Below are 20,879 nucleotides of genomic sequence, written 5' to 3' on the forward strand. Positions count from 1 at the left end.
GAGCTGTGGCTCAAGTGGCAGACCCCTAGGCCTTGAGCAAAACAACTCAGGAACAGCATTCAGGCCTGGAGTTCAAACACCCACACCTGCGTGAGCATGCGCGCGCGCGCACACACACACACACACACACACACACACACACACACACAACCATTTCCTAGCACAAATCATCTAAATCAGGTATAGTTAAAACTCTAGGTAGAATTTATCCTGGGGACAAAATTTTCTTCTAATTCTGGAATTCTGGAACTATGAAATTAGGAAACAAAGTCTCTTTAAAATAAAATGTCGGGACTGGCTTCAGAACAGTTAATAGATATTGCCATTTAAAAAAACAGAAAACAAAAAAAAAAAAAAAAAAAAAGAACAGAAGGAAGCAAATAGTCATTGGTTCCAAAAAGTTAAATTTCCAGCAAAGCAAATTCCACTATACATTAAGCCTGTGGATGAAAAGTGTTCCCTGAGGTCGGAGGCCAATTTCAGGAAATGGGACTTTATCCTTGGAAAGAGACAGCCTCTGACAATACCCTCTTTGCCTTGAAAGGTAGTATCGATTTGTAACTGGGTAATTTTTGTTACTTTGTCTCTTGCCTATACAATTTAGGGAATCCAAAACCCTTCTTTTATTTTTCTCTCTTCTTTATTTGTCTCTTTGGGAGCTAGTAGTGCATTTGCTGCAATAAACCTTCGAAGAATCCTGTAAGACTCCTGTATATGCCATAAGAATTCACATCATTACACAAAAGATATTGCTGCTAATCTTTTATGGATAACAACATTTGGATTCATGGCTTCTGTAGAGATAGTTCAGGAGATCCATAACGTACATGCTTAATTATACCTTCTGATGTTGGCCTATCTGTACCCTTGCCTTTCTCTGGAGAGCATACTTTCATAGAGTAATTTCTTAATTTTATTGCTTTTGGCTGTTTGGATTGGCTGGAAATTTTCCAAATCGCCAAATCATCTTTCATTTGTTCTTAACGGCATTTCCTTCCATTTATCTCTCTTCTCTAACATTTCAATATTTACAGCAAGAATAAATCAGATCATACCTCTGACACTTTGCTAGTCAATCTCCTCAGTTAAAGATTCAAGTTCAGAGCTCATAAATTCTGCTTTATAAAAAACAATATAATGTATCCAGATAGGTCTTTTTCTAGTATGCAAAAAAATAACTTGAGTAAAGCAGATAAACCTCCACAATATGGACAAGCATCGCTTTAATCAGTTGAAATCCTTTAGAAAGAATGACCTAAAATGATTCTGCAGCAAATCACCTCATGACTTGGGCTGTCACATTACATCAGGTTTCATATGAGGATTGCTTGCCTGCTGAAAACACACCCTGAAGTTTGGTCCCCACTCTCTTCCAGATTTTTCTCCTTCTGAATACAACTTCAACAAAGAAGCCTTACACTACCAAAACAGAGCACTGTTTCTGTTGGAATCAGGTAGAAACTGAAAGCTAAACAATTTCTGTAAGAGAAATTTCTCTAGAAATCTATAAATTACAACAGAAGATGTAAGCATCATTTTTTAATTATCCAACTGTACTAATGTGAATGTAAATCTGAAAAGCATATTAATATTTTGGTAAAGAAAATGAGAAATTGGAAGACAAAGGATGTGTGGTATCTTCTAAGGAATAGGCTTATAATATGGTCAAATGTGCAATTTTGACTTATTAAATTTCATATCCTATATACTTTTAAAAATATTCAAATCATAATAAAGTGGTCCTAAACCATTAAATTTGTTACATTATATGATATGTACATATAAATATATTCCTAATGAATAAGACAATTTCATATCTAAGCAGAGAAGGCATTAGATGGTAGGAGAGGTTAATAAATTATTGGCATTAAACACCAGTTGCCTCTTTTATTTGTCACCTAACTTCTGGGAGAAACAACTCTTCTCCCCAGTTGGACCCCCCAACTATTTTTTAAATAAAAAGACAAAATGAAGACGATGCCTGATTCAGTGCTATTGTTTTGTGAAATTGCCATTCCTGCAGAGCAGGTGGTTGAATAAAAATAACTGTTTTGCATTTCTGCATGCATAATGTTCTACATTATCTTCTCATCTGAAGACTCAGCTTAAATATTTCAATAATACAACCTTCTCTGCATTCAGAACTTTATTTACAGAATGTTCTGCCTAATTACTAAGATCAGCTGTTCTTAAATGCACTTAATATCCTTTTCAGGGGCTCAGGTTGCAGCATGCTGTTGTTAAAATTGTAGTTATTCCAAAGAACTATAAAATCAGAAAAAGTCCATTATATATGAATTGATAATTATTTTGAAAAAAATAATTTATTTGGAAAAACTTTGTTGTTGTTTTTTTTTGGTGTGAATCTTAGTTGTCAAAATCTGAAAAATTGTTCTAAAATTTACACTTGTACATATTTAAACATCTGTGTATAGGTTTGCTGTAGATTTTAGGGCAGTAACTTGTAACTTGGATTAATATTCTTTGGATTAATATGCTTTGCTAGGCACTAAGTCAGTTTGGTTTACTTTTGATTTTCTTTATGTACTCCTGGAGTTTAAACTCAGGGCCTGGATGCAATCCTGACCATTTTTACTCAAGTCTGGTACTCTGCCACTTGAACCACAAGGCACACTTCTCACTTTTTGATGTCTAAGTGAAGGTAAAAGCTTTACAGATTTTCCTGCCCAAGGCTCATGTCGAACATTCATCCTCAGATGGCAGCTTCCAGAGTAGCTAGGATTACAGGTGTGAGCCATTGGTGCCCCACTTGGACTTGACACTTTTTAGCCTGGACTTGTCACTTTCAATGATCATACTTAAAATTCTAGGTGAAACTTTCATTCTTACTAGGTTTCAGATTTCAAAAGAAGTATCATATCTTAGTTCAGAATAATATGTATCAGAATGTTTGCTGCAACTTTCCCTAAGTTCTAACCAAACTGCCTATGAAAACAAAATGAGGGCTGAAATCTTATCTTACATTTCTGTCCAAAACAAAAGAATTCAAAAACCCACTCACTGTTAGAAAAAAGCAAGATTTTCCTGGTAGATTTAAATTCCATGAGGAAGCTTTCTGTGGTGTACACTGAGGCCTAATCATGGATTGGCATGTGACAGGAAGCAGCCTTGTCATCCAGGAAGAGAAAAGGGTGCTACCTTGCTTTACCTTTAGCTCATAGACTTCATCATTAGCAGGTAGACCCTGAGTCTCCATGTCCAGTTCTCTGCTATAACTCAAGGGAAGGAAACTATTGTGTGACTCTTTTATTTGGTCCAGGAAAATAGACTTTCAGAAGTAACTGAATGTAAAGAATCAAACCAGGAGATTGCTGAGGGGTCTAGTAGTAATTCAGGTGTTTATGTAACTCAGAAAGTGAAGTAACAAAGAGTACTAAGAGAGAACCAAGCTGAGCACCAAGAGCTTCATAGATTTACTGTTGACACAGGTTTCACATGGCATGGGCCCTACTCACATTAACATGCCAGTCTGCTGTTGCTGTTCCTGGTGTTGAAGGGACATGATGGATCTGGGACAATGAGGACAGTAGGTTTAATGAATGCCAGCCCCTGAAGTTTGTCCTGCTGCTTACTGCTTTTTCCCATGCAAAGCTGAGTAAATGGAAATCAAAAGCAAACACATGAGAAAATAAATTATTATCAAAGAGAGTTAAATCATGACATTATAAACAACAGGCTGAATCAAGAAAACCTACATGAAAATTGAGATAAGCAAGAAAGGTAAGTACACAGGTAGCATATCAATAAAATTAAATCAGTTCCAGAGAAAATGAAAATAAGCTGTGCCAGAGAAGTCATTTTTAGGAGAAAATTAAATGCAATGTCTCTCAAGAGACAGACAGAAGGACCTTAGGTAAAATCAGCAAGAACAAAAACAACTGGAAAAAGTCAAGAAAACAATAGAGACAAATGAGAGAACTGATGATTAGAGACAAATTATGTTCTTACAGAGGAGAGTAAACAAAATAAAGTATTCTAAGCTTTAAGAGGGGCATCATAATTATGTTTTTAAAGATTCCACAGTTAGGCAAACCTAATACAACACAAGACTGATATTATGCAAATAACAATTTTGAATTCTAGTATTAAAAATTAAAGCATAAAGGGGAAATTTTATGAAAACAGAATGACCTTAATCTTGTCATCTATAATACTAAATTGTGGCTGAAAATAATGAATTGCTTAAAGACTATCAAGAAAAGAAATTGTGATTCTAGAATATATAATCACATTATCAATTTTCCATGTCAATCATAGGCATGCAATGGCTGACATTTTGGGGAAAGAATATGTACAACCAAAATATGCACTTGAATATGTAAATCTGTCTAAGCTGAAATTCTATACATCAGCTAATATAAACTAGATGTAGCTAGAAAAGAGCCTATTCACTTTTAATAGTAAATAAAGTGTGAAAAATGTTTACAAAACTGAACTTGCAAAAACTAGTTGTGAAAATGGATATTATAATAATAACAAATCTACATAGACTCATACTGTTATAAAAAGGGAAAGAAATGGCAACAATGAACAAAGATAATTTGTTAAAAAAAAAAAATCTCTTGTAAGAGTCAGGGAAGGTGGCTCCTGCTTGTGTTTTTAGCTACTCAAGAGGCTAAGACCAGGAAGATGGATGTTGGAAGCTAGCCCAGGCAGAGCATTCCATTAACTCTTATCTAATTAAGCAGCAAAATGCAGGCCAGAAGCATGGTTCAAACAGTAGAGCACCAGCTGAAAATAAGTTATAAAGAGTTAATTCAAGTGTATTGCCGCTTTGGGTACAATAATAAAGTATACATCATTGCCATTCTATATATCTGTAACCTCATTTAACTACTACCTCAATTTTCCTTTTTTTTTTTGCTGACAGGGTCAACTTATGTTCAATTTTCCCTTTTGTTTATTTGTACTCTAGAGCTGTTTTGAGATAGAATTAAAGAAATAATGTAAGTAAATGGTTATTAACCAAAGCATCAAGTAAAAGTATATTTTGACACCAATTAGATTATTGTTAAAAATATGACAAAGCAAGGCTACTCTAGTATTACATTTAAATCATGTACAATGCCAACATATTAGATATGAATACAAAGACTGAATTTGACAAGAAAAAGAAGTAGGTCACAGACATCTGTCAAACAAGATATACAAAGGTTATATAAATTGTGAACTAAATCTAAGTTAATGAAAATAACCTAGGTTATTCTACGTTGGATAACTTGGGCTATGCTAACTTCAATTCCGATCTCTTAGTAGAATATAAAACTTATTCTTGTAATGTACTTTTAAACTTTTACTGCATTTTTGCAGGACATAAGGAAGTGGGGATTGGCCTTGTCTATGGATGTAGATCTAGTGCTTAGGGGCTCTACAGGTTAAACTGGAACTGGTTGGGTATGGAGCCAGGATTACAGAGGTCAACCATGTGGGTGTGTCTCATGCTAAAGTCTGAGAATTGGGTGTTCACTTTCTTCTTCCTCATGTGAAGAGCATGCTTCTCTCGGTGCACAGGCTGACAGACAGGAGTGAGGAGGATAATGTAAAACTGTCATTCCTACACTCTCCAATGCATCCTTTCATTTCTCAGCTCCGCTTGGTTGCTGTCATTTCTCACCAGATTCTGTAGCTTGTGTGAAGGTATTTTTGCATATGCATGCTTGTTCAAGCTGATGTTTCTGTGAAATATGGATGTAGACACATCTGTTCTGCCATTTATTGACATCACTCTTAACACATTATCTCCTTATACAGATGACCACAATCATAGTCATGGTAGGTATGTAAAATGTAGAAAAGTGAGGGATTTATAGGACACATTTTGGTGGAGATTTATTTTTATGTCTGTTAACATTAGATGGATAACTATGCAATGTGTCCTAAATTGTTCCTACTCTTCGTTCCAAAGGGAGAGGGGACAGGTCATAGAATTGAATGTTAACAGGACCTTTGTATTCTTTTGTGAAATGATGCCATGTTCCAAATTCTGAATTGAAAGTCCTAAAATGTGTATCTAAGAAAAAGGATCTACATTCATTTTAAGTAACTTTGTGGTTATTCATTATTCAACATATAATGTTCATATTGACTGCACATTGACTTCCTGAATCATTACAATATTATGATGATATTAGGAGAAAATAAATGCCTGTTTTCCGGCTACTGTGTTCCTCAAGTGACTCAGAAGTTATACTGAATATTTTTTAAAAATATGTATATGGCCACCATTGTCTCAGTGAAGATAAAGTTAACATGAATTTAAACATTTAGTTATGGAGAAATTTTGAAAAGCTACCTGCCATATTTAGTAGTTGCACATAAGAATAATATAAAAATAATAATATAAAAATCAAGCTGCACAAGACAGTTTTTTACTGAATAAATACTGAACAAAAGAACAATGAAGGCAAGTTAGAAAATACCCTCGTGGCATATAAAGCTATATGTTCTGTAGGAGTCGAGCTATAAAGAATCATCAAGCTTTCTTCTAGTCAGATTTTGACTTCTAAACAAGTACTTTTTTTCCTGTCATCTTGGCTTAAGGGATCATCTTTCATCCTTGAAGTGAGAGTCATAAATTTTAGGATGAATTTTAAATCTCTCCCACACTGACATCTATTGAGTCCTCTTATTTGAGAAATGAACCGGCAGCTTGGAAATATAATAATAACTACAATAAATGAATCTTGAAAGCCTATAACAGACTTTTGGAAATTTGGCTCTCATTCCTCTGAGTAAGCCAAAATTAGAAATGTAAAAAAGTAAAAATAAAAATAAGCAACAGGGAGAACTTTTTTTTTACTAAATTGTAAAGCTAGAACTGTTATTATTTAGAAATATATCAGTAGGGGGCTGGGAATATGGCCTAGTGGCAAGAGTGCTTGCCTCTTGCACATGAAGACCTGGGTTCAATTTCCAGCACCACATATTTAGGGAATGGCCAGAAGTGGCATTGTGGCTCAAGTGGCAGAATGCTAGCCTTGAGCAAAAGGAAGCCAGGGACAGTGCTCAGGCACTGAGTCCAAGCCAAAGGACTGGCAAATAAATAAATAAATAATCGAAATATATCACTAATTTTGCTCTTTAAAGTTTCTACATTTTCTTACATTGTATTTTTTGACTCTGAGTTTTCTATTTTTACTTTTTATATTTGTATGGTCTTTCACTGGGGCAAAGACTTTGAGACAAGGAATCTGTAGTTTGAAAAAGAATTGGGTCTTGGGGTCTTTTTTCCATAATCTAGATGTTTCAGTGTCACAGATTTTAATACATTGCGCTTCTTTGTTCTGTTTATTTCATATTGTTCTATGAATCTAAAATATAAGGAAATGTTTAAAAAAACGAAATGTGAGAAAATTACTGACAGAGATGGAGCCGAATATCAGATGTTTACTGTAACTGTAGCTTCATGTTAATAGCTATATGTTCAAAATAAATTTAATCCAAGACTATAGGATTACATGGGGCATCTTTGAGTTCTGCAGCAGTATAAGCTTATAAGTTACATTTCTGTTCTAAAGATGGTCTATTAACTCTAACAAAGCCATGAAAAAGCATCTCTGATTTATGAAGAAATACAAAATGCATGGAATTTATTTCTCCTTTGTTAATAACCTTCAATGTTTTTAATACATGTGCTAACATTTTTGGGACTTTTGTCAATGTACTGTCATTTCTCTGTTTCTTTCTATCTCTGTCACACACATATACATATGCATATGTCAACACACGTCAACATCTGTGGCATCTTCTTCAATTTTTGATAAAGGAAGAATTGTTTTCCTTCACACACACACACACACACACACACACACACATACACACACACCTTTGCCTGCAATAAACAATGTTCCATACCTAATTCATACTATTAAAAATGTCTGTGCATTTATAAATTGAATGTTATATACAAAGTGTATTGTCTTTCATTATCCTATGGCAAATAATGTAGCTTAGTTTAAGCCATTTTTCCCAGTGCAAACTTGGTAAGTTTTTAAAGTCAATGTCAAACTCAAATTGCCTTGTTAGATTATGTGTCTTATTTCTGTTTCTCATAATAGTAGAACTTGGTCTACCTTCTTTCTCATTTTCTCATTCCATAGTCCTCTTGAAGTCTCTATATGCTTTAACTACTGTGTATAGTTTTACATATTTGCTTAGTTTGATACTAAAATAATTATAATTTCAGGGTAAAGGCTTATATGTAGAGATGGTATGGCAATAATCTTATTTTTGAAATCTATACCTAGCCATGACAAAAATTGTTTTATATGATTTGTACTCAGACTATGAGATAGTCAGCAGACAGGGAAAATATAGTATTCAGAATTGAAATTCTTATGTGATCTTATTACCAACTTTGTGTAGATAAAACTTTTATTATTTTAAAGTTAAAATTATATAAATGTATGGTTCAAATAATCTTGCTATTTTATAACCCATGAACAACACATATTTATATAAACTGTATTTTCTAATACTGTATTGTTAACGTTCTTTCATTATTTTCTGTTTAACTACTTGGTTTACTTTGCTGAACTTTTAACATAGTTTAATATTTTACCCTTGGTGTATAGCTTTTCATCTGATATATTTTACATTTAATAACACTGGAGAACAAACTTTTCATTTCTAGGGATTTACATTGTTTTTACTTTTTATTGAATTATAATTGGCCTTAAGCAAATGATGCAGCGATTAATTTTATGTTATAATTTGACGGGCTTACTATATTGACCATATCCTTCTTCTTAAAAATTTATCTTTTGTCTTTTTGTAATTCTTCTCTCGTGACTGCTTTCTCACACTCTCTAATCCCTTGGCCTTCATTGTTCTGATTTCAGTAAATATAGCTAAGTCTGACTATTTTAGAATACTATGTCAATGGATCTTAAAGGATGAACTCAGTTCTCTCTGTGTCACTCTATCTCTATCTGTGTTTCTCTCTATCTCTGTCTCCCCCCCACCCCCGGACACATTGGCCTTGCTGCATGAGGAGGAGGGCCAGGCTAGTGATTATCAATATTTATCAATGTCTATGTATATTTTCTGTATATTTCAATTTATCAGCTTTTTAGATTACAGTTATTGGAAGCTGTTGGTTTTTTTCCTATTTTTAGGTCTCATATTTATTCTCCTATAAAATTTTATTATAAAAAAAATCAGAGTGGTGCCACAATATATCTGTAACAATAAACTTTCCTCTCCTTCCTTCTCCTTATTCTCTTTCCCCTTCCCTTCCTCTTTTCCCTCCCCCTCCCGTTCTGTAAGGCTGAAGAACAGCAAAGTGCTTTTCACTAGACAAGGGACGCAGGCAGGCTTACTTCCAGGTATCATCTACTTTCAGGGTCTATCTAGCCCTTCAAAACATGTTCCTGAAAGTCTCGATATGTCACTGTTCAAACTGTAGAAACTGTGGAGTATTAAGGCCACAATCAGAAAATTTCTTGATATTTCTGTTTCTCCCCTCCACCACATTCTGGGAATTTACTGATGGGAAGATGGCCTATATTTAGTGGATGTGGTCCTGAGATTGCTTTAACTCTAATCTCATAGAGATTAGGAATCTAGAATATGTCTGCTATACCTCAGAAACCTGATACTGAGGGAGGGGCTATGAGGGACAAGGTAACAAACAGTACAAGAAATGTATCCAATGCCTAACGTATGAAACTGTAACCTCTCTGTACATCAGTTTGATAATAAAAATTTGGAAAAAAATAAGAAACCTGATGCTGAGAATTCCTCCTATTCTATTAACTTCTGAGTCACAGTCAGTTTACACATGAAATGTTGATACGTGTTTGTACTGAATGGCTCTGCCTCTGTTGCTTTCCAGTCTGTACAATTTTTCTGTTTGTTCTATTGGTTTATGATGAGTATATCATTCATTCTGCTTAAGTTACTATGTTCCTTTTATTAGTAGACATATAGTGCCTCTACTACTTATTTGAACAGGATCCTAAGGAAGATGAATGAAGGGAAGGAAGACAAGAAAGCAAGGACAGCACTGAGTACATTAACAGCTTCACAAGCCAGTAGCTATTTGAACCTCTAAGGGTGAATGAATGATGTATGTCAAGAATCTAGGACATGAAAACCTGTTCCTGCTGTGGCGAGGTCTAGGGCAAAGAGAATACAGTGTTGTCTACCAACTTTTGAAGCTTGAATTCCTCATAGTGACAATGTCCTTGCAAATTTTCTAATACCCTAAGTACGAGAGCTGAGTGCCAGGTCCAGTGGAACGTGCTCCTGCAGTGACAATGCTGAATGTAATGGCAATGAAGAATCACAATGCAGTTGGAAAGGGTAAAGCCTTCTCTCTCATCTTTCCTTCAGTCTCTGGAGTTCAGACAAGAAGCAAAGGGAAATATCATTTGCATATTACTAACTGGAACCTCCAAATCCTTTTGGATCTATTCTCTATATCCAGGGAATATATTCAGAGTAAAAGACAATGACTTGATAGATTCACCTCATATCTTTGAATTAATATTATTCACTAATAATAGCTTTTTCTGTTCATGCTTCCATAAAATACTCCTTTCACAGTCACACCGGTTATTTAAGGATCTTTTGAAACATACTCCAGAGGCACTAGTTAAATTATACCAAAGACCTTTTTTATGACACTTATCTTGTTACTTATTTATCTTCTTTTTTCAGCATGAAACAGGAGAAAACTGTTGCTCCATGCCATTGAATTGGGGAGTGCACACTGTGTCTTCTGGGTATTCTTTTTCCCTCTGGCATATAAACACATACTTTCAAGCTTTTATCTATGCCCAAATATCAGGAAGCATAAAATCGGGACAAAAATAGACTGTGTCCTTGGAGGAAAACAGAGATTGGTGTCTTCGCCTCATTAGTGTCACTCACGTTCCCTCTGACCTTCAGAATTCTGGATTCCCCTGCTTGCACCTTGATGTTTGTGTTCAGCTGTCTTTCCTGTTGTTTGAATTTTGCCTTCCAACCCTGGGGTGTCTGTCTGGAAAATTCTTTTTCTAGGCAACTCCCTTGAAACTTCAGTATTGCCCTTTTTGTTTCTTTGAATTTTCTGCAAATTCTTTTTTCCCCTCTAGATTTCTCTTATTTTTACTCATTCCTGTGAAAGCCTGGTGGGAGAAACTCATTTGCTTTCTACTCAATCAGACAGGTGTTTAATTGCTTTCTTAGCACTTTCAAATAGCTATTTTTACGTAAAATTTCTTTCTTGTTCACTCCTACTTGATAATGTATCTCCTACTTTGTAGAAGACAGCAACATTTAAACCACCATTATGGTGTTGATGCATGTGTAATTATGGATAATTCTTTCCTTGTCAAAAGTTAATCTCTTTCTGCTTTCATGGAGAAGAAATCTCATATCCTTTATCAGATTCTGAGCACAGGAGCCCTGGTAATTGAATTATAATGAAAAGTACAATGATACATATTTTAATTAATGTATATATTTTCTGTTAGTTTCATTAGTAAAGTCTTGAGAATTTTTTCCATGTAACTTATCTAGCTGTTACTGATATAACCTGATTTACTTGTGATAGAAACTGATTGGAAAATAAGATTTAAGAACTGTCTGAGAAGTGACTTCTTAATGTGTATGTGAATGCATATTTGCTATTTATATAAGTGTGACTAAACATATGTGGTACATTGAAGGTTTCATATTTCCTTTGTGTCCATTTTCAAAAGAATTATTGTATGATACAGTTTGTCTATAAGAAATCCCCTTACATCTACAAATGCCTACCAGAAGCATTAATTTATTTTAGCTCATAAATACATAGCATTGTGCTATTTCTCAGAGCTTAAAACAGTATATACAGAAGCTATTGACCATGGATCATAGTCCAAATAAGCAGAGATCTAAGTACATAATTAGTATGAAATCTTGGCTCTTTATATATTCGAGTTATTTTATTCTGTGTCTATTACCCAGCAGCAGAGCAGATGCCATAATTCTGACACAGGTTGCATCAATTGTATAGTCGTTCCTTCAGTTTTTCTAATCCCTTATGGACAGGTCTCTGTCAGATACTTTTAGAATTCTGTTATTCCATCTCACCCCAGTGAGCATGTCCTACATCAAGAAAACTAACAATAATAAATGCTGGAGGAGATGTGGCCAAAAGGGAATCCTACTTCATTGTTGGTGGGAATGTAAACTGGTTCAGCACTCTGGAAAGCCATATGGAGATTCCTCAGAAGGCTAAACATAGAGCTCCCCTATGACCCAGCAGCCCCACTTTTTGGCATCTACCCAAAAGACCACAAACAAGAACACACTAAAGCCACCAGCACAACAATGTTCATCGCAGCACAATTTTTCATAGCTAAAATATGGAACCAACCCAGATGCCCCTCAGTAGATGAATGGATCAGGAAAATGTGGTACATATACACAATGGAATTTTATGCCTCTATCAGAAAGAATGACATTGCCCCATTCATAAGGAAATGGAAGGACTTGGAAAAAATTATACTAAGTGAAGTGAGCCAGACCCAAAGACACATGGACTCTATGATCTCCCTCATAGGGAATAATTAGCACAGGTTTAGGCTAGTCACAGCAGAGGATCACAAGAGCCCAATATAGCTATGCCCTTTTGAACACATAAGATGACGCTAAGTGAAATGAACTCCATGTTACGGAAATGACTGTTATATCACTGTTGTAATTATTTTCAACATGCCATGTGAAACCGTAGCTTCTATTGTTGATGATCCTCTTGTATTCCCTTCCTGTGGTTGTACCTGCACTATCACTGTATCTTATCTGAGTACATTGGAAACTGTGTATACTGGTATTAGAACTAGGAAAGTGAAAAGGAATACCAAAATTGAGAGACACAGGATAAAAAGACAAACAACTACAAAAGCAATGCTTGCAAAACTGTTCGGTGTAAACGAACTGAACAACTCATGGGGGGAGAGGAAAAGGGGTAGGGGAGGGGGAGGAATGAGGGAGGAAGTAACAAACAGTACAAGAAATGTATCCAATGCCTAATTATGAAACTGTAACCTCTCTGTACATCACTTTGACAATAAAAAATAAAATTAAAAAAATAATTATGTCATTCATCTGTAATAGGTTTCCAAATGCTTATTCAGTACTTTTTGTTTCAGTTGTAATAAAATTTGAAGAACTAAGAAGACCATTTTTCAATAGTATTTGTGGGCTATACATTGATTATACATTAAGTAACTCAGTGATCATATTGCTAATTTGGAATAGCTTTGTATGTTATAGTAATGAAAATGTGTGTGTGTGTGTGTGTGCATAATACAACTGATCAAAAACATGAATCAGACCAACAGTTCTACGTCAACCTGACCAAAACATTTGCATCAGGAAAACATGTATGTATATTGACATAGCAATGAATTTATAACACGAAACGTTATCCAATTCTGATAATAATACTTAGTGTTTAATATGCAAACATTAATTGAATTAAATAAAGTACTGCAAGCCTTTAAGTCACTAAGTTCATTTAATTCACCCAACAACATTGTGTGGAAGCTATAATCTCACCCTATTTTGTACTGGAGAAAACTAGCCTTTTGGTGGCAAATTTGAACTCAGGAGTCTGATTCCAGGCTTTTAGTTGAGGTGTGTGTTTATTTGTGTGTGTGTGTGTGTGTGTGTGCGTGCGTGCGTGCACGCGTACACGCATGCTTCCTTTTGAAAAAAATTGCTTATTGCTGTAGGGCATTCAAACTGAAAACAATATTAAACATTATATTTGCGCCCTAGCATTTAAAGTAACATTTAGCCCCATTTGCCAATATTTCAACTATGAGGCTAAAGCTGGCAGAACTTCAGTGAGAGAAACAGTCTGATCACCAGGAAGTCTAGAACCTGTCTTTACTGTGTGTGTCACCTGTAGGGTTCTGTACTCCCAGAATTACTCAGAGAGGGAAAGATGTGAGAGAATTTCTAAACTAGATAGTCCCTTTGGGCCAGCAGAACCACACTTGAGGTCCAGATCTCCAAATACATTGCTTTAACTCGTACCTTGTCAAACAGCAATTCTGAATATTAATGGACATGTAGTGAGTAGCACACACAGAGCTCAAGACACAAAAAAAGTGAAAGAAGAAAGTATATGTACATCCTACATTGCATTCCTGAAGATTTTCAGTGTTTCCATCATTTCCTTTCATGTAGCAATAAAACAAATTAAACCCAAGTTGTTTCTATTGACTTACAGCTTAATGGAATCGTAGTTTTCAATAGGATTTCAAATAGGAGTCCAATTAACTATTCACTTAGACAGGAAGTTGCTATACAAATATATGTAACCTTGCCCCAGATCTTTAGTTTAATGTTTTCTGTCATGTGACAATGATTATTAGATGACTAGCAATGGAACAAAGAAGTCATCATGACCAAAACACTCTTTTGTATACTTTAACAAGTGTTACTTGATGATTCCAAATTTCAGAAGCAATATTTTGAAATAATTACTGTGTTACAAGTTACTATACGTATTTAAGTCCATATATTGGTATTTACTGGCAAATGGAACATTGCCATTCATGCTCAATTTCCATAATAATATGTAAGAATAAAAACATTTGTATTGAAACTAACTTGTGAATTGTTTCATGTTAATATATCCTTAATACTTCCTTGTCTGGCTTTAGGTAATCTGAAAATTTCTTTCTTTTTATTTTTTTCACTTTTTGTTCCTTCGAACCTCATGCTCTCTTTTTCTTCTCTCTTTTAAATTTGTGTGTAATAACTGTACAAGATTATTTCAGTTTATTTCCATAGATATATTGACCCTCAAAAAAGCTCAGGCCCTCCACTTCCTTCTTTCTTTCTTTCCTTGCTTCCCTTCATCCTTTCCTTTCTCTGTTTAAAAAAATTCTCTCCAACCTGGTGTCTATCAGCAATAATAAATTAAAGATACATATATTTCCACTGGAGAATTATATAAAGCACTGTAATTTTCATGTATTTATATTAATTATTATGAAAATACATATTAGCAGCTAAGTTCATATATGCACCACAAAATTACAAGGCATTAAGAGTTACAAAAAATAATATTCCTACCTTTGTCTAAGCTTTGTACCTCTACAGTTAAGATAATGAGTGCATAGTTACCACATTATTAAAATAAACCTTTACTTTATTCTGAAATAAAAGATTCTCTGAGGACACAAATGTACAAAAATGTGTGTGTCCATATAACTGTTTATTTTGAACTTAAAAGTCAAACAGATAGGTGTGAATTTATCTACTCACTTAACATTTTATGAAACACAATAAAACTTAAGGATAAGGAAACCTGTTCTACATTCATTAACTATGTTGACTTTTTAATACCTCAAATTTGGGGATTACCTACTGTTCAACTCTCAGTAAACAGTTTTTGTCAGAAATTGGCTTTCATATAAGCAGTTTTTAAATTGTGTAGGACCTATCCTGGATAGAATTACTTATGATTATAAAATACCATCTTAGGTAAGTTTACTTTTCTGATAACATTTTGGTGAATTAAACATAGTAAAGTAAGCAATTCATGGCCAGCTTCATAAAGCCATGAACTGACCTGTAGTGACAGGCTTAGTCAAAAAGCACAGGGTATTCATTTTACCTCTGTCAATACTAGTTTCAAATAGCATTTTGGCACAGAAATAAGTTAGTAATTATAGCATCTAGTTTTTTCTTAAAGAAAAGGCATATTTAGGTCTTCTTTATGTATTTAAAGACTTCTTTGAACTTAAATTATTTCTGTTTAAACTTTTGGTTTGAAAATAATTACCTTTCACACAAAAGACAGAATTTTAAGTTTTCTCAGAAATAAATAGATTAAATTGCTCAAATATACTCTTTTATTAGCTTTCCATTCAAAATTTAGCTTGTTGAAATGAATTGTCAATTCCTTATCTGTGTATCCTGCCCAATTATACTAGTGAGATATAGATGTCTTTAAAACTGTCTTTTTTTATTAAAAGAGTAGAAACTAAGGTTTCCTGTGAAACTATAGAAAAAAAGGTTTCTTAATATGTAATAGTAACAAAATATCACATTTCTTCCAAATTGGTCAATGGAACACATTTTATGGAACATGTAAAAGGCCTATTTAACCTTACTTTTAATTTGATTTTTCCCCTATGTTTGAATATGTATTTAGAGGCATAGGACACCTCACTTTTAATCTTCTAGTAGAAGTTTCTGTATAGGCTTTCTTTTCTTTTCGGCACTGAGTATTGAACTCAGTGCCTTGTGCCTTGCATTACACAGACTCAAATAAATGCAATGTCGACTTTGCATATGGAGACCCGTGAGACAGTGGATCCCATCTAAGGGAATCTGCAGCACTTCTTTGAAGGTTCATGAAGCACTAACTTATATTAGCTACAAAATTGAATCAATTGTTCTTACCCAGCTAGTGACACATTAAGTAAGACTAACAACATTTAGAGCTGTTGGGCAGAATAGGAAATTCTGGAGGAGCAAGAATATGAAGTTATTTTGAAATTCTAAGAGAGAACAACTTACAATAGGATAAAAAATATAGTGTAGAAAGTTGACAACTTTACAATTACTGTGTGTGTATGTGAATGTGTGTGTGTGTGTGTGTGTGTGTGTGTCTATTTGGGTGAAAAGCTATAATGTTGACGTAGGCTAGCCTCTAACTCCTGAGAAGCTGGGATAACAGACATGTTTCATTTTTCCAGGCCTGTTTTATTCCAAATAAGGACAAAAATGACTGCAAAGACTTTAGGAACTGTCTCACATAATATATCTTCCACATATGGCAAGAAGCATCCAAAAGATTGTGTCTCAGGTAGCAAGAACACAAGGAAGCCTCCACACCATAGTGATACTGAGACCATCACTTAACAGACACTTTTACTTCATTTTTAAATAAATTGTTATTATTAAGGTGATGTATAATCAGGTAAAGAGTTCTTTTCTGCATGAACAATGTCATCCCTTCCCTCCCATCACCACCCACAAGTTCTAAAGCTCATTTTCTACATAGTGTCTAGTGAGTATCAGCCATTTGTATTTTCAAGCATCAACATTGAACTCACAATGAGTTACTAATAAACACATCCTCTGAGGACAGATTTTCTTTCCTACCACTTTTTCATTTTTTTTAACTGGATTTCTGCCTTCACACATAGAACCTAAGACTGGCTGTTTACATTATCTCTGTTGATATTGCCATCAAACCTCAGCATATAGACTCAGTTATAGACTGAGCCCATGACACATAAAGAGAATAATCAGGGTTTTCTATAAAGGGAACTTTCTCTGATTGCTTTGTCAGAGACCTTATTTCAAACCCATGTATTAGAGAGAGGAGTGGGAGGAGAGAACAGGATTTTCTACACCTTCTAAGAAGAATTTCGAAAAATATTTTTTGCCTAGGAGAACAAGTGAATACACACAGTTTCAACAAATATTGACAGCAATAAGTACTTGTGTGATATTGTTAAAACACAACAAAGACTAGAAAAGTGGTATGAAAAACTGATCCTTAGTAATACTGGGTAGCTAGTAAATCCAGCCAACTGTAAATCTCTCCCTAAATCAGAACATCTGAGTTTTGTGAGCCAGTACATTCTCCTGAATAAACATTCAATCATTTGGGATTGGATTTTTTTTAGTGCCTCTCTAGAGGTTATACAACAATAAAAATTCCTACAGTCAGACCAAGGAATCAGAATTCTTTGTTTTTCTCTTTGGACTGTGGAGAGTGTTAAACCGAGTGCAGTCATTATTGGGTTCCAGTTTCATTTTTATTACATTTATTAGACACAATTTGGCTAAAGGTTTCTTTGCTCCAGAACAGTGTGAACTGGATTTTATAGAAACATAAAATATTCTCTTTAATTTTACTGTGTACAGCTTGCAATCCTAGAATTGTTGTTGAATATAAAGACATTCTTTTAAGACAATGAAGCAGACATTTGAAAAGAAGCAGAGACTAGATAAAAATAGAATGATGCCAACTCCTTGGTGTGTGTTACCAAGAGCTACCCATTGTCTGTCTGTGAACCTGAAGTATATATTAAATACGACTGTTTAGTTTAAAGCCATAAAAGTGATGTTTATTTTTATTTTCTCTATGTAACAGTAGAACCCTGGTACTTTTTTTTCCTGAACATAGCCTTTATGTTATACAGTAACACATTTTTTACTGTTACCATACAATAGCATGGCATAAAATTTAAATTATAAAGTATGAATAGGCATACAGTTTCAAATTTTTTTAAATGATTCAGCATGAGAACATGTGTCATGATATAATATGTTAAATATAATGTATAATATATTACAATATATTACATATAATATTGTATTATGAACTGTAATAAAAATATGATATAATAAAATGTATAAATAATTATTTATGTTTTATAATGCATATATAAATATTACATAGAAGACATTGTCCTTGAGCTTTAGTGCTCAAGGCTATTATATTATATCATATGTATGATGTATTGTCGTGTATAGTGTATTCTGATAAGTAGTGAGATGCTTCCAAATAATTGATATTAGAGATAGTTGTATTGAATGTATATTCATTTGTTTCTACATGATAGATTTCTGGAACCAATATTCTGAAATCAGCCTTTACTGTGAAGTTATTTGCTTCAACATTTTAGCAATTGAACAATATGTGAAATCATCAGTTTCTTAACATCTCTCATGAATGTCTAAATAATGGAAATGTTTATATTCCCTACATGTAGGAGGTGTTTTGATAATGTGTGTTGGGCCATGTTAGTTCTGATTATGGGACTCCAATCAGGAGCAAAATGTTTGTTTTGTGTGTGGGTGTGTGTGCCAATCCTAATGCTTGAACTCAGGCCTAGGCCTGTCCCTGAGCTTTTGTGCTCAAGGCTACCACTTAACCACTTGAGCCACAGTTCAAATTCTGCTTTCTACTAGTTGACTGGACATTAAGAGTCTCATGGTCTTCCCTGGAAGGCTGGCTTTGAACGAGAACACAGCCTCATGAGTAGCTAGGATTATTGGCATGAGCTACAGGTACCTGGCTTCCATTAGTACTTTTAAAATGGAATCTTTGTGGGTTTTATTGTGGCAGTTTTTAATTTTTTTCGGGTGCTGACAGTGGAGCTTGAATTCAGGGTCTGCAACTCTCTCTTGACTTTTTCAGTCAAGGCCAGCAATCTACTACTTGGGCCATGCCTCCTTTCAGTTGTGACTGTTTTCTAGTTAATTAGAGATAAGAATCTCCCTGACTGGTGAGATCAGGCTGACTCTAAATATAGATCTTCTCAGATCTAAGCCATCTTGGTAACTAAGATTCTAAAGATGTACAAAAAACTTAAAATTGAATGTGTCAGCTTATGAGTACCTGCTTCTTGAGTACAATGCATCTTGACCAGTGCCCCCCTCCACAATCTTTCCATCTGGACTAACCCCAAACATCTCCTCAAGTTTCTTAGTAAAATTTTCACATATGTACATTGGGAAATATGACTGCATTGACACTATTCCTCTCTCCATTCATCCCCTCCTTAATGAGCTAGAAACAGTTCAAAATTTTCCTTTAGAACCGTAGATGTAGCTCTGTGTTGGAGTGTTTGTTTAGCATGTTCAAGGCCTTGGGTTTGATCTCTAGTCCTCTCCCCATCCTCCTCCAAAAATCAAAAGATAATTATTTTCTCCCAAACTCACCTCAAAACTTTATATAGGTGGGGTTGGGAAAGTAGGGGAGCACTATGTAAAACTGCCCTTGCTCATGAGACATTGTATGAATAAACTAATTTGTTGAATAACAAATTATATCTTTAGTAACAAAATAATTCTCTATACCTAGGTAACACTTGATATTACCAAGATTTAATCAGTTACCAATCAGATGCCTTTTTGAATTAGCAGCTCAATTTTCTAATTTACATTTAATCAAGAATTAGTGATATTTACCATATTTTCCTTATTATTTCTTGAATTTCTGCTTTAAAAATAATAGTTTTCTCTTTCCTTCTCTAGAGAATTTTCTCCATTTTATATTTGAGATATTTTATTGAGTGGTAACAAACACTTCTGTATTGATTTATATGAATTCTTGACAAGTGTTTCAATTTGATAGTTACATTGAATTCCACTAGTAATTGTAATTGAGATTTATTTACAGAGTCCTCTGTTGACCAGAAAATATATTTTGCTTCATTTTAGTTTTTGATCATGGTTACATTTCAATTTTTAAACCAAACTGTCCATTTATGAATTGTTTCTTGGTTACATTACAATATTACTTTTTAATACACTAGAACTCTAAGAATAATCCACACATTGAGTTATAAAGAAATAAAATAAACATGACTTTTAGAGGTTGTGTCTAACAAAGGCTTCATACATAATTTAAAATTGCAGTTGTGAGTTATAGATCCCTGTGACAAGTTTGTATACATTGCATCAAGATTAATGACATAAGATAGATAACTTCAACATTTTCTTAAGATGTGAGTAGCAATTTTATAGTCTTATTAAGTAAGCCATTTTTATAATAGTACACTGAAGAGAAATGTTACATGTAAAGGGCAAATATAAATCTGACATAAACACTATTGTTGTTATTAAATCAAATGACTTCCTAAGATTCTGAGTTTAAATCACAGAAAATTGTCTATAAATGGTAACACATCTTATCATAGCTGTCCTTCACATGAATGACATGTACATTTTTCTTCCTGAGACTTTTTTCCATGAGCATTTGATAACTACTCAACTTCAACAATATTTTACTGTAGTCAAAATAATTAATAATATTCTTTGTGTTACCAAATATTTTGCCTAGGAAATATTTTCATACTCTGATTTTTCATATTTGAACTCTCTTCCATTCTAGTCTGCATAAT

Source organism: Perognathus longimembris, chromosome 9 (genome assembly GCF_023159225.1).
Source record: "Perognathus longimembris pacificus isolate PPM17 chromosome 9, ASM2315922v1, whole genome shotgun sequence".
Taxonomy (NCBI): Eukaryota; Metazoa; Chordata; class Mammalia; order Rodentia; family Heteromyidae; genus Perognathus; species Perognathus longimembris.